Source organism: Dama dama, chromosome 20 (genome assembly GCF_033118175.1).
Source record: "Dama dama isolate Ldn47 chromosome 20, ASM3311817v1, whole genome shotgun sequence".
Classification (NCBI taxonomy): Eukaryota; Metazoa; Chordata; class Mammalia; order Artiodactyla; family Cervidae; genus Dama; species Dama dama.
Genome location: NC_083700.1, coordinates 88,711,984 through 88,723,231, shown reverse-complemented (window position 1 = coordinate 88,723,231; position 11,248 = coordinate 88,711,984). Strand labels below are relative to the sequence as shown.

At 46.1% G+C, this 11,248-nt stretch overlaps 1 protein-coding gene across 1 annotated transcript in view; it reads left to right on the top strand.

The window, feature by feature from the left end:
* Window positions 1–11,248, top strand: part of MROH7 (maestro heat like repeat family member 7) — a 66,637-nt gene that overhangs the window by 3,923 nt on the left and 51,466 nt on the right. The window lies entirely within an intron of this gene.

Genomic DNA, 11,248 nt, shown 5'->3' with positions numbered 1-11,248 from the left:
CAAGAAGTACCTGTCATGTGCATGGGGTTTGGGGCTTACAGAGGTGCATAGAAAAATCCAGTAGAGCCCCTGGTTACTCAAGTGTGTCTATGTGTGTGTATGTAGGAGTGACTAGAAGGATACCCAGGTGGGAAGATTCGGGGAATCTGGGAAGTAAGGAGAAGCTCGGGAGGGAATTTAGCTCAGGCCTCCTCTGCATCATTTCTTAAGAGCTGCTCAGGAAGGAATTGGATGTAGAGGTCTAGGACTCTGGACAAAACACAAAGCTGTGAGCATCATTTCCTGCTCAAAGCAAAGAGAGAAGGGAGTGGAGGCAGATTTTGGGGACTACAGACCTTAGGGATGGTGGGGAAAGAGAAACCAGTTAAGTGCTGTGGGATAGAATGACAGGAAGTGGGGAAGGTCCAGGGAGCCAATAGAAGGGTCATTTAGAGAAGAAAGGGGTGGTCACCTGTTCGTGGAGAAGGAGGCCCATAAGGACAGCAAGGTGCTGCTAAACTTGACAATAAGAGAAAAGGTGATATTGTAGAGGGCAGTGTCCACACTCCATTTACAGTGAGATGGTCACTTTTTTGGTTACAATATCTAACACTAGACAAATCTCTTTTTTGAAAGAAAAATCTAGAAATTAGCTCGTACAATTAACTAGGCTCTCCATGTACGAACAGCCCTCATTTTATTGCCAAAATCTTGGCTCTCTGTGCACCATGCCAAACAAAAATATGGAGACAGACTTACTGAGGAGAAGGAAAGAGTGGCTTTATTACTTTGCCTGGCAAAGGGGGATCCCAAGGCTAGCACCTCAAGAACTATGTCCCCCTTCCTGATGAGTCAAGAGAGGTTACATAGTCAGGCAGGGGTATGTGATAAGGATCAATGCAGTAACAGTCTTCATTCCTTCTTCTGCAAAGTTTCAAAAGGGTGAGGTTGCTGGCAAGATTAGGGTGTGTGCAGTACAAAGGTCCATATGGTCAAAGCTATGGTATTTCTAGTAGTCACGTACGGATGTGAGAGTAGGACCATAAAGAAAGGTGAGCACGGAAGAATCGATGCTTTCAAACTGTGGTGCTGGAGAAGACTCCTGAGAGTCTCTTGGACAACAAGGAGATCAAACCAGTCGATCCTAAAGGAAATCAACCCTGAATATTCATTGGAAGGACTGATGCTAAAGCTGAAGCCCCAATATTTTGGCCACCTGATGTGGAGAGCTGGCTCATTGGAAAAGACCCTAATGTTGGGAAAGATTGAAGGCAGGAGGAGAAGGAGACGACAGAGAATGAGAAGGTTGGATGGCATCACCGACTCAATGGACACAGTGATGGTGAAGGACAGGGAAGCCTGGCGTGCTGCAGTTCATGGGGTCACTAGGAGTCGGATACTACTGAGTGACTGAACAACAAAAGGGTCTTACGTGGTCCGGTCTCCTCATCTTGATAAGCTTCTATGGTCGCTTTAATCTTGCCTCAGGTGGTTTTGTTGCCGTTCCTTCCTTCATTAGCAACTGTTCTGACAGTTGGAGCCAAGAGAAGGTCATGGAGCCTGGGTCTGGCCTGTAAGAAATGATGGACATAAAGGCCTCTGTTCCCAGGAGTCCCACAGGGTGCTGCTTGCTATCAACTTTAGAACTGTGAGCTGATTTAGTCTTTGTGACACTCTTCTGAGGGAAGCATCACTTCTACATTTCACATAAGGGAGCCGGAGTCTGTCAGCAGCAGAGCTGGGTTATGAACCTGAGTCTTTCTGCCCAGCAGGCTGTGTATTGTCCACCCCTGGGAAGGATGCTGGAGGGTTCTGAGGCACTTAGCTTAGCTGCCTCTCTTGGCTCTGTGGCCTCTGCAGGCTGTCTTTGAGGAAAGAAAGTGAAGTCGCTCAGTCGTGTCTGGCTCTGTGGCCCCATGGACTGTAGCCTACCAGGCTCCTCCATCCATGGGATTTTCCAGGCAAGAATACTGGAGTGGGTTGTCCTTTCCTTCTCCAGGGGATCTTCCCAACCCAGAGATTGAATCCAGGTCTTCCGTATTATAGGCAGACGCTTTACCGTCTGAGCCACCAGGGAAGTCTCCATGAGGAAGAGGGACTTTATTCAGCTCTGGCTTTTGGCAGGAGGAAGAGCTCTGGGTTGGTCTTCAGGCCAAAAAGGACCCCATTGCCTATGACACTCCTCATGAGACAGATAATTGATGATGGTACTGAGCCCCACTCTGTGCCCGGTACCATGCTAGCTCTGGGGACCCATCAGCCCCCTGTGACATATGGTAGGAGAGGAGAACATGGGGGTTGTCAGGGACTCCAGCATCTCTTAGGTGGAGCCGCTGTTCTAGAGCTGATGCTGCGGGAGTGGGGTTACAGCCTGTAAAGGATGGTTAATAGCAGGACCTGTGAGGTGGAGCCTGATGGATCAAGAGACACAAAGGAACTGGGAACACATGGGAGGAGTCCCAGCCTCCTGGTGGACCACGTGGCTTTCAGGGGAGATGTGGAGGACTTGGAGAGCCATAGGGGACCAGGGCTAGGGAAGAATGTTCTAGATGAGGAGGCAGTGTGTGTGCAGGGAGCAGAGCATGTGGGAGAAGGGCTTGCTCGGGAGGGCAGCAGTGCAATGGGACTGGACCCTGCCAGGTGGGAGACAGGAATGCTCAGGAGAGAAGGCTGGAGAGGCTAGCAAGGCTGGGTCACCCTGATAAAGAGCTTGACTCCAACCAGGAGGGTTCGTCTGTGGGATAAGCAGGAGAGACAGGCTCAGCTTTGCATTTTGGAGAATGATTCTGGAAACTGCTATTGAGGAGTGGCTGGAGAGGACCCCTCCTGTCCCTAGCCCTAGGGCCACCCAGGTTCAGCACCCCTCCACACCTCCCATCTTCCCACTCCCTACCACAGAACTGCATGACCTCCCAGTCCATTCCAATCAGAACCACACAGGTCCACCCAGGCCCAGCCTCTCTTTCTTAGGTTACTTCATTTACCTTGTCCCTTACTGGAAAACTGGGTTCACCTCTCACTGGTGCCAAGTCAAAAGACACAACCAAGCCAAAAATTCAGAGAAGGAAGGATTTATCATTTGCAGCTAGTAAGAAAGGACACAGGTATATTCATGAAGGGGCTTGTGCAGAGGAAAATTCTGCATAGAATTGGGGCTAATGATGACAGAATCTAAGTTTTAGTTGATTGAAACCTTGAAGATAAGGGAAGGTCAACATCATCCCATCTTCCACCTGGGTGCAAGCCTTAGTCCTGGCAGAATTCCCTGTCAGATTGTTTACACATATCCCTTGAGAAAGAACTAGGGCTCTATTTTATCTGAACTATTGTTTCTTGAGGGCTTTTCCTTTGTTCCTACATTCCCTGACTTCCCTTAGGATTGTAGATGACTGAGATGTGTTCAAGGACAAGCATTGTGGCCAGGCTTAGATCACAAAATGGCTTCTCTTATGTCAAGACAGTCAAGCCCAGTTCTCTTTCTCTGGGCATGTCTCCCCTACCATATCTGCTTATACCTTCCTCCTATACGGTAAGGATAGAAATGGAGGTTGTGAGGAAGCACCCAGGTTTCAGATGTGGAACAGTGATCTTTAGAACTGGTGCTGCAGGGAGTTCTGCCCACTGTGCCCTGAGAGAGGCAGTGGGGAAATACAGCCTAGAGGTCCCTCAGTGAGGGAAGATGACTGAGTGTTCCTAAACAATCAACACTCACCAGTTGGGGCCCCTGAAACACAGGGAGAATACGACATGGATTCTTCTGAGGTGTTTAGAATCTGGGTGCAGTGTTAAGGCCGTGGCAGAAGAGAGGCCACCCCTGACCAAGGCTAAGGCATCTGGGAGGCTTCCTGGGGGAGGTGGCATTTGACCTGGACCTTGAAGTTTGGGTCCAACTCTTACATCCATACATGACCACTGGAAAAACCATAGCCTTGACTAGACTGACCTTTATTGGCAAAGTAATGTCTCTGCTTTTTAATATGCTGTCTAGGTTGGTCATAACTTTTTTCCCAAGGGGTAAGCGTCCTTTAATGTGAGATGTGGGAGTTGGGCTATAAAGAAAGCTGAGTGCCGAAGAATTGATGCTTTTGAACTGTGGTATTGGAGAAGACTCTTGAGAATCCCTTGGACTGCAAGGAGATCCAACCAGTCCATTCTAAAGAAAATCAGTCCTGAATATTCACTGGAAGGACTGATGCTGAAGCTGAAACTTCAATACTTTGGCCACCTGATAAGAAGAACTGACTCATTTGAAAAGACCCTGATGCTGGGAAAGATTGAAGGCGGGAGGAGAAGGGGACAACAGAGGATGAGGTGGTTGGATGGCATCACCGACTCAATGGACATGCGTTTGAGTAAACTCTGGGAGTTGGTGATGGACAGGGAGGCCTGGTGTGCTGCAGTCCTTGGGGTTGCAAAGAGTCAGACACAACTGAGCGACTGAACTTACTGAGTGAAGGTTGGGTAGGATTTCTTAGGGAGAATTTTCCCCTAAAAGAAGTGATCATTCTTTAAAAAGAGTTTCACCAAGCAGTTTTAACTGGTTGCTTTCATTCAATTCAAGATTTTTTCAGCCTTTTTTAGTGCACATTTATTACCAGAATTTTGTTTTTGGTGGCTGTGTTAATTTATTGGCTTAAAGAGCACATTTTTAATCTTCCAGTCTTTCTAGGCCAAAATCAACATAAGGTGTGGCTGAGTTTCTTTCTGAGGCCCTAGGGGAGAATCTGTTCCCTGGTCTTTTCCAGCTTCTAGAGCTGGCCTGCATCTTGGTTCTCAGCCTTATTTCTGTATTTCCACAGCCAGCAAGGTTGGGCATATTATCATCTCTCAGTCTCACTTGCTTCTGCCTCCCTCTTCCACTTATAATAGGACCTTTATCATTAGATTAGGCCCACCCAGATAATCCAGGATCATCTCTCCACTTTAAGGTTGGCTAGTTAAAACCTTAATTCCATCTGTAATCTTAATTCCTTTTGCATATAAAGTAAGGTCACAGGTTCCAGGGGTTAAGATGTGGCTGTCTTTGGGGGGCCATTATTCTACCTGCCATGGCAAGGGTTAACTTTTATTTCCCCTTTTTATTTTATTTTGAGCAGCAAGGCAATCAATAGAGTCTTTCCTCACGCCGAAAAAAAAAAGAAAAGAAAAGCCAACTGGTGTTCACAACTGTCACTGTAAATTTGTAATAAATCACTCAAAATGCTTAGTTTCAAAGAGAAAAGTGGTTACCGATTCCTAAGAATGCAGCTTTGAAATGATTTCCTTTACGTAGAAGCCTCTTTCCTGTGAAAATTGCCTGCTGTCATTTCATATCCTTGAGCTCTGTGGACTCACATTGTCCTGAAATCCCTTTATAGGGTGACTGTCCAGGAGGCAGGATCTATGACTAAAGGACATTCAGTTCACTTTTACTGAGCACCTACTCTATGCCACTCACTGTGTTAGATGTCGGGGACAGAGACACCAGCATGGCACAGCTGCTGCCCTAATTAGATTGTATATTGTTTTTGAAACCAAACAATAGTAAACTAATAATATATACATATTGTAGATTTTGAAGAAAAACCAAAGGTAGTAAAAAAGGAAAGAAAAAATAATAATACTGCCATCCTGAGAAAGTTATTGTTAAAGTTGTGATGGATATTGTTCTAGATTTTTTCCAGGCATATGTAGTATATAAGTTTTAAAACCAAAAAACAACCTTAAAAAAGAATTCTTATGTAAAACAAAAGAAAAAAACAAGGGAACAAAAAAAAAGGAATTGTCCTGTGATACTGTTCTGTACCACATCCCAACATTTATCGTACTTGTTTGGTTTTAAGGTAGTAAAATCTGCTGGAGAATATTTAAATTTGCCTGTTTGAAAAAAAATGGTTGGGGTTCCACTGCTTGTGGGAGACAGCATGGCTAAATGCATAGACTCTGGGTTGCCTGTCCTTCCTTCTGACACCCACTAACTGTGTGACTTCCCCTTTCTGTATATCGCTTTCTGTATATCACTTCCCCTTTCTATATATCAGTTTCCTCATTTATTATCTTGTAGGGTTGTCGTGTCAGAGAAGACAATGGCACCCCACTTCAGTACTTTTGCCTGGAAAATCCCAAGGACGGAGGAGCCTGGTAGGCTGCAGTCCATGAGGTCGCTAAGAGTTGGACACGACTGAGTGACTTCACTTTCACTTTTCCCTTTCATGCATTGAAGAAGGAACTGGCAACCCACTCCAGTGTTCTTGCCTGGAGAATCCCAGGGACGGGGGAGCCTGGTGGGCTGCCGTCTATGGGGTCACACAGAGTCAGACATGACTGAAGCGACTTAGCAGCAGCAGCAGGGTTGTCGTGTGGGTTTAATGAATAAACACATGTAAATCACTCGGGACAGTACCTGGTATCAACCAAGTGCTTGATAAAGATGATGTGTTGTTGTACATGTATGTATGTAATTTATAAAATATGAGTTTGTAATCTGCTTTTTTCCACACATACATAATATGAGCATTTCCCTATATGATTACATTTATCATTAACAAAATTTATTTATTTGGCTGCATTGGGTCTTACTGGTGGCCCACAGGATTTCTGTCTTCTTTTAGGCATGAGGGATCTAGATCCCTGACCAGGGATCAAAGCTGGGCTGCCAATATTGGGAGTTCAGAGTCTTAGCCACCAGACTATCAGGGAAGTCCTCCAATTTTCACTTTTAATAGATGTATAAAATCTCATTCAATGGCTGTTTCCCTAGTTTACGGAACCATTACCTTCCATGTTGGATACCTGGATTGTTTACAGTCTTTTACTAATGAGCAAATGCTCCAATGAGCCTCTCTGGCCATATTCCTGATGATGTTCTCAGGACAGATTCTCAGAAGTGGAATACATATTTTTAAGACTTTTGGAATCTCTGTTAAAATTTCATTCCTTAAGATTTACATCAGTGTGGAGCTGCAGGGTTGGGTGGGGTTTCCACTGGAGGAGAGGCAAAGAGCAAGTGCCTTTCCAGATAAGCAGCAGGATGACCCAAGGCTCAGAAGGAGAGAGGACAGGACCCCCTAGGGGAACTGGGAGAAGGCTGTTAAGTCATGAGGTTTGAGTGAGCCTGTGGTGGGGCAACAAGGCTGCAGGGTGGAAAAAGTCATATTTGATTCACTGATGATGGGCAGGCTGTGGTGTAGATGAATCAGGAAAAGGTTAACAGAAGTAGGGAAGCCAGCGAAGAAGCTCTTGTTAGAAGCCAGACAAGGGACTTCCCTGGTGGTCCAGTGGTTGCGAATCCACCTCCCAATGCAGGGAACACAGGTTTGATCCCTGGTCTGGGTACTAAACTCCCACATGCTGTAGGGCAAGTACACCTGTGTGCCACAACTAGAGAAAGCCTCATGCCACACACACATACAAAAAACAAGCAAAAGAGGAGGTCTGAATTGGGTGTGAGGAAAGGGGAGGATCTGTGTATATTTTCATCAAAGAATCTTTTGGACCTGGAAACTGACACCACGTGGAGAAAGGAGGGGAGGAAGGGAGGAGTCAGAGGCTTTGCTGGAAGGTTTCAGCCTGTCTCTTGGAGAATCAGGGATCACTGATAGAAATAAGAAAGCTGGGAGGAGGAAACTGTTTTGTGGGATGAAGATTCAAGTAAGACGTGATGAGTCACAAGTGGGGTATGTAGATGGTGAACAAGCTGGGGCAGGAAGCCCAGGGATGGGGCTATGTTAGTCTCAGCCCAGGGTATCAGCAGATCCACTCCTGGCTCTTCCCTGGCCCTGCGCTGAGTTAAACCCTGCCTCCTTGTTTCTGTCTTCCAGCTGCGTCAACCAAGGGCCGGTACTGGCAGGAGTGTGTTACCAAAGGTGTGCATTGAGGGGTCTGGCTGTTCACCACTCAAAAGACAGTAAACAGGCCAGGCTGGTGGAAAGGAAAGTTTGCTTTATTTTAGATGCCGGCAACTGAGGGTGGGGGGAGGGTGGCAGACAACTATCCAAAGGCCAACTCACCCTCTGACAAGCGGGGGGTGAGAGCTTTCATAGACAGAGTGGGGGGAGGGGGTTACATGCAGAAACAGTACAGTCATCTCTGACAGTCATCTTCAAATTGGTCATCTGACTAGCATCATTGCATCATCTTGGTTGTTTTAGGTACAGTTAATCTTCAGTTCCGGGGTGCACTTGTTCCCATTTCTTGGCATCAGTTCTCAGAATTGTGGCAGCTCAAGTCCTGGGTATAGTCTGGTCATCATGTAGTTAACTTCTCCACCTGGTGTTCTGGTATCTGTAAGACAGCTCACAGGATATGGCTCAGAATATTATCTATAGCCTTTGGGAAAGAACTGAAGATTCTTGGGCTCATAAGTCATATGCTTAATGACTACGTTATTATTATTTAGTCTCCTTTGACTGTTTTCCTTTGTTTCAGCATTTCTCACTTCTCTGATTAATATACTAAAGTTTTCCACAGACAAAAGGCAGACAGAGAACATGGTGAGGGGTGGGGGGCAAGGACCATAAGGTCCTGCTCCATGTCAGTAGGAGGTTGGGAAAAGGGAGAGGCAGTGTGTTTTGTCATCTCTTTCCCTCTGCTTCAGGGAACGTGTCTAGCAAGGAATGGCTCACACTCCTACTCTGGGATCCCTGCCTCCTGCTCATTTGGCTCCTCAGCTATCACCATGAAACTGTTTTCTTTTTAAAATAATTTTTTGGCCAAGAAGCATGCAAAATTAGTTCTCCACCCAGGGGTCGAACCTATGTCCCCTGGAGCGGAAGCAGGAGTCTTAACCACTGGACCGCCAGGGAAGACCCTGCTGCTTCTGTTTTAAACATTACCTCTGTTTTAAATACGGAGTATGGTTTCTTGTTTTCCAGGACGGACCCTGATTGAGCCAGGAGTCACAAGCATGGATACCATTTTAAAGAAAGGAGTATGGACAAGGTCCCAAGTGAGAGAGAGGAGACCCAAGCCTAAAATCCCAGGGGACGCAAATGTAACTTGGGGGCGGGGGGAGGATGGGGACAGTGAAAGGGACACGAGAGAAAAAGAATCTGGGGCAGGGAGAGAACCAGCAGAGTGAAGTGCCCCAGGAACTAAGGAAGGAGAATGGCTTAAGTTTGGAGCATGGTAAAGCAGATGCTCTAGGGAAGGCAGAGAATGAAGACAGAGGACAAGACTTTCAAATCAGCCATGTCCTCAGAGGCAGAGCCTCAGTGGAGAGGAGGTGGCAGAGAACAGATTAAGTGTTAAAGAACAGGGCAGGGAGTGAGGTGTGGGAGGCCAGAGTGAGAGTAAAACATTTCTTCAGGAAATACTTGCTGAAGAATTGAAATGCTTGCCAAGTATACTTGGCACCACGTACAGGCCAGGCCTCGGGTACCTGGTGTGCAAAGATGAATAAGTCATGGTCTCCGTTCTTAAAGCATTCTCAGTGCAGAGAGGGAAACAATCAAGTTTCCAGAGATTTATAGCACACTGTAATATGGTTCTGATCTATGCCGCAAAGAGCAGAAAGTCCTACTGAGCTGTGGGGAGGGGCTCAAGGACGACTTCCTAGAGAAGGTACCCCTGGGTTTTGACAGATAAGTAGGAGTCATGCAGATGAAATGGGGATGAAAGGGAGGGAAAAAGCATTTTGGATGGAAGGAACAGCCTGAGAAAGGGCATAAAGGTAAGAAATGTTACTGTGAGTTTGGGGAGACCACTGTGCTGCTAAAGCAGAAACTGTGTAGAAGGAAATGGTAGGAGATGAGACTGGGAAATGATTCCAGTGGAATAATGAACTAGATATGTCAATGGGAGCGAGAAGGCAGTGGGAGATTCACTTTGATGTGCTAAAATAGAATAACAGACACCCTGGAATCCTACATGCAGTGACAATATTTTCAAGAATGAGGATAAAATATTTTTTTGTAAACAAAAACTAAAAGAGTTTATCACTAATAAATTGTTTTCTAAAAATTTTATTTGTTTATTTTATTTTTGGCTGTGCTGGGCCTTCATTGCTGCGTGTGGGCTTTCTCTAGTTACAGTAAGTGAGGGCTGCTCTTCATTGGGGTGCACGGGCTTCTCTTATATTCTCCTGTAGCTGAGCAGGGGCTCCAGGGCACACGGGTTTCAGTAGTCGCAGCTCTTGGGCTCAGCAGTTGCATCTCCTGGGCTCTAGAGCACAGGCTCAGCAGTTGGTGTGCAGGGGCTCATATTCCTGGACCAGAGATCAAACCTGAGTCCCCTGTATTGGCAGGCTGATTCTCAACCCCAGGACCACCAGGGAAGTCCCATCACTAATAAATTCTTATTGAATTTATTAAGGCTATTCTTCAGGTCTTTCAGGAATGGCTCCAGTATTCCTGTATTCTTGCCTGGAGAATTCCATGGACAGAGGAGCCTGGCAGTCTCACAAAGAGTCAGACACGACTGAGTGACTAAAATTTTCACTTTTCACTCTTCAGGCAGAAGGAAATTGATCCCAGATAGGAGATCTGAGATTAAATTTTAAAAAATGATCATTATTGAATCAAACTTGGGTCCACTCACCCTGCTGTGTGCAATAAAGCCAATCTCCTGACAGTGGGTTGCAGTGAAGGAAAGTGCAGTATCTATTACCCGGCACCAAGCTAGGAGTTTAGGCAGTTAGTGTTTAAAAGACCCAAACTCCCCAATGGCTTTAGGGGAAGGATTTTAAAGACAGGGTGAGGGAGGCAGATTGTGGGGTGTGTGATTAGCTGGTAGACATTCTTCTGATTGGTTGATGGTGAGGTAGTTGGGAGTCAACATCATCAACCTTCTGGTTCCAAGCAGTCTGGGGTCTTCATGCTTGTGGGCAGCACACAGTTAACTTCTTCCACCTGGTGGAGGTTTTATTCTCTGCAAAACAGCTCCAAGGGCATGGCTCAGGATATTATCTATAGCCCTTGAGGAGGAATGAAAGGTCCTTGACTTCGTTTAATGTGCTCAGTCACTCAGTCATATCTGACTCTTTGCGGTCCCTTGGATTGTAGCCCACCAGGCTCCTCTGTCCATGGGATTTTTCCAGGCAAGCATACTGGGGTGGGTTGCCATTTCCTCCTCCAGGGGATCTTTCTGACCCAGGGACTGAACCCTAGATTCTGTGTCTCTTGCCTTGGCAGTCAGATTCTTTACCACTGTGCCACCTGGGAAGCCCTTTGTTTAGTGGCTAAACTTATTATTTCGTCTTGCTTGGCTTTTCCTTTGCTTCTGTACTTTCTCACTTCTCTAATTAAATTTGTTCTTTGGAACTTGGGTAGGCCTAGGAGACTAAAGTTTTTCT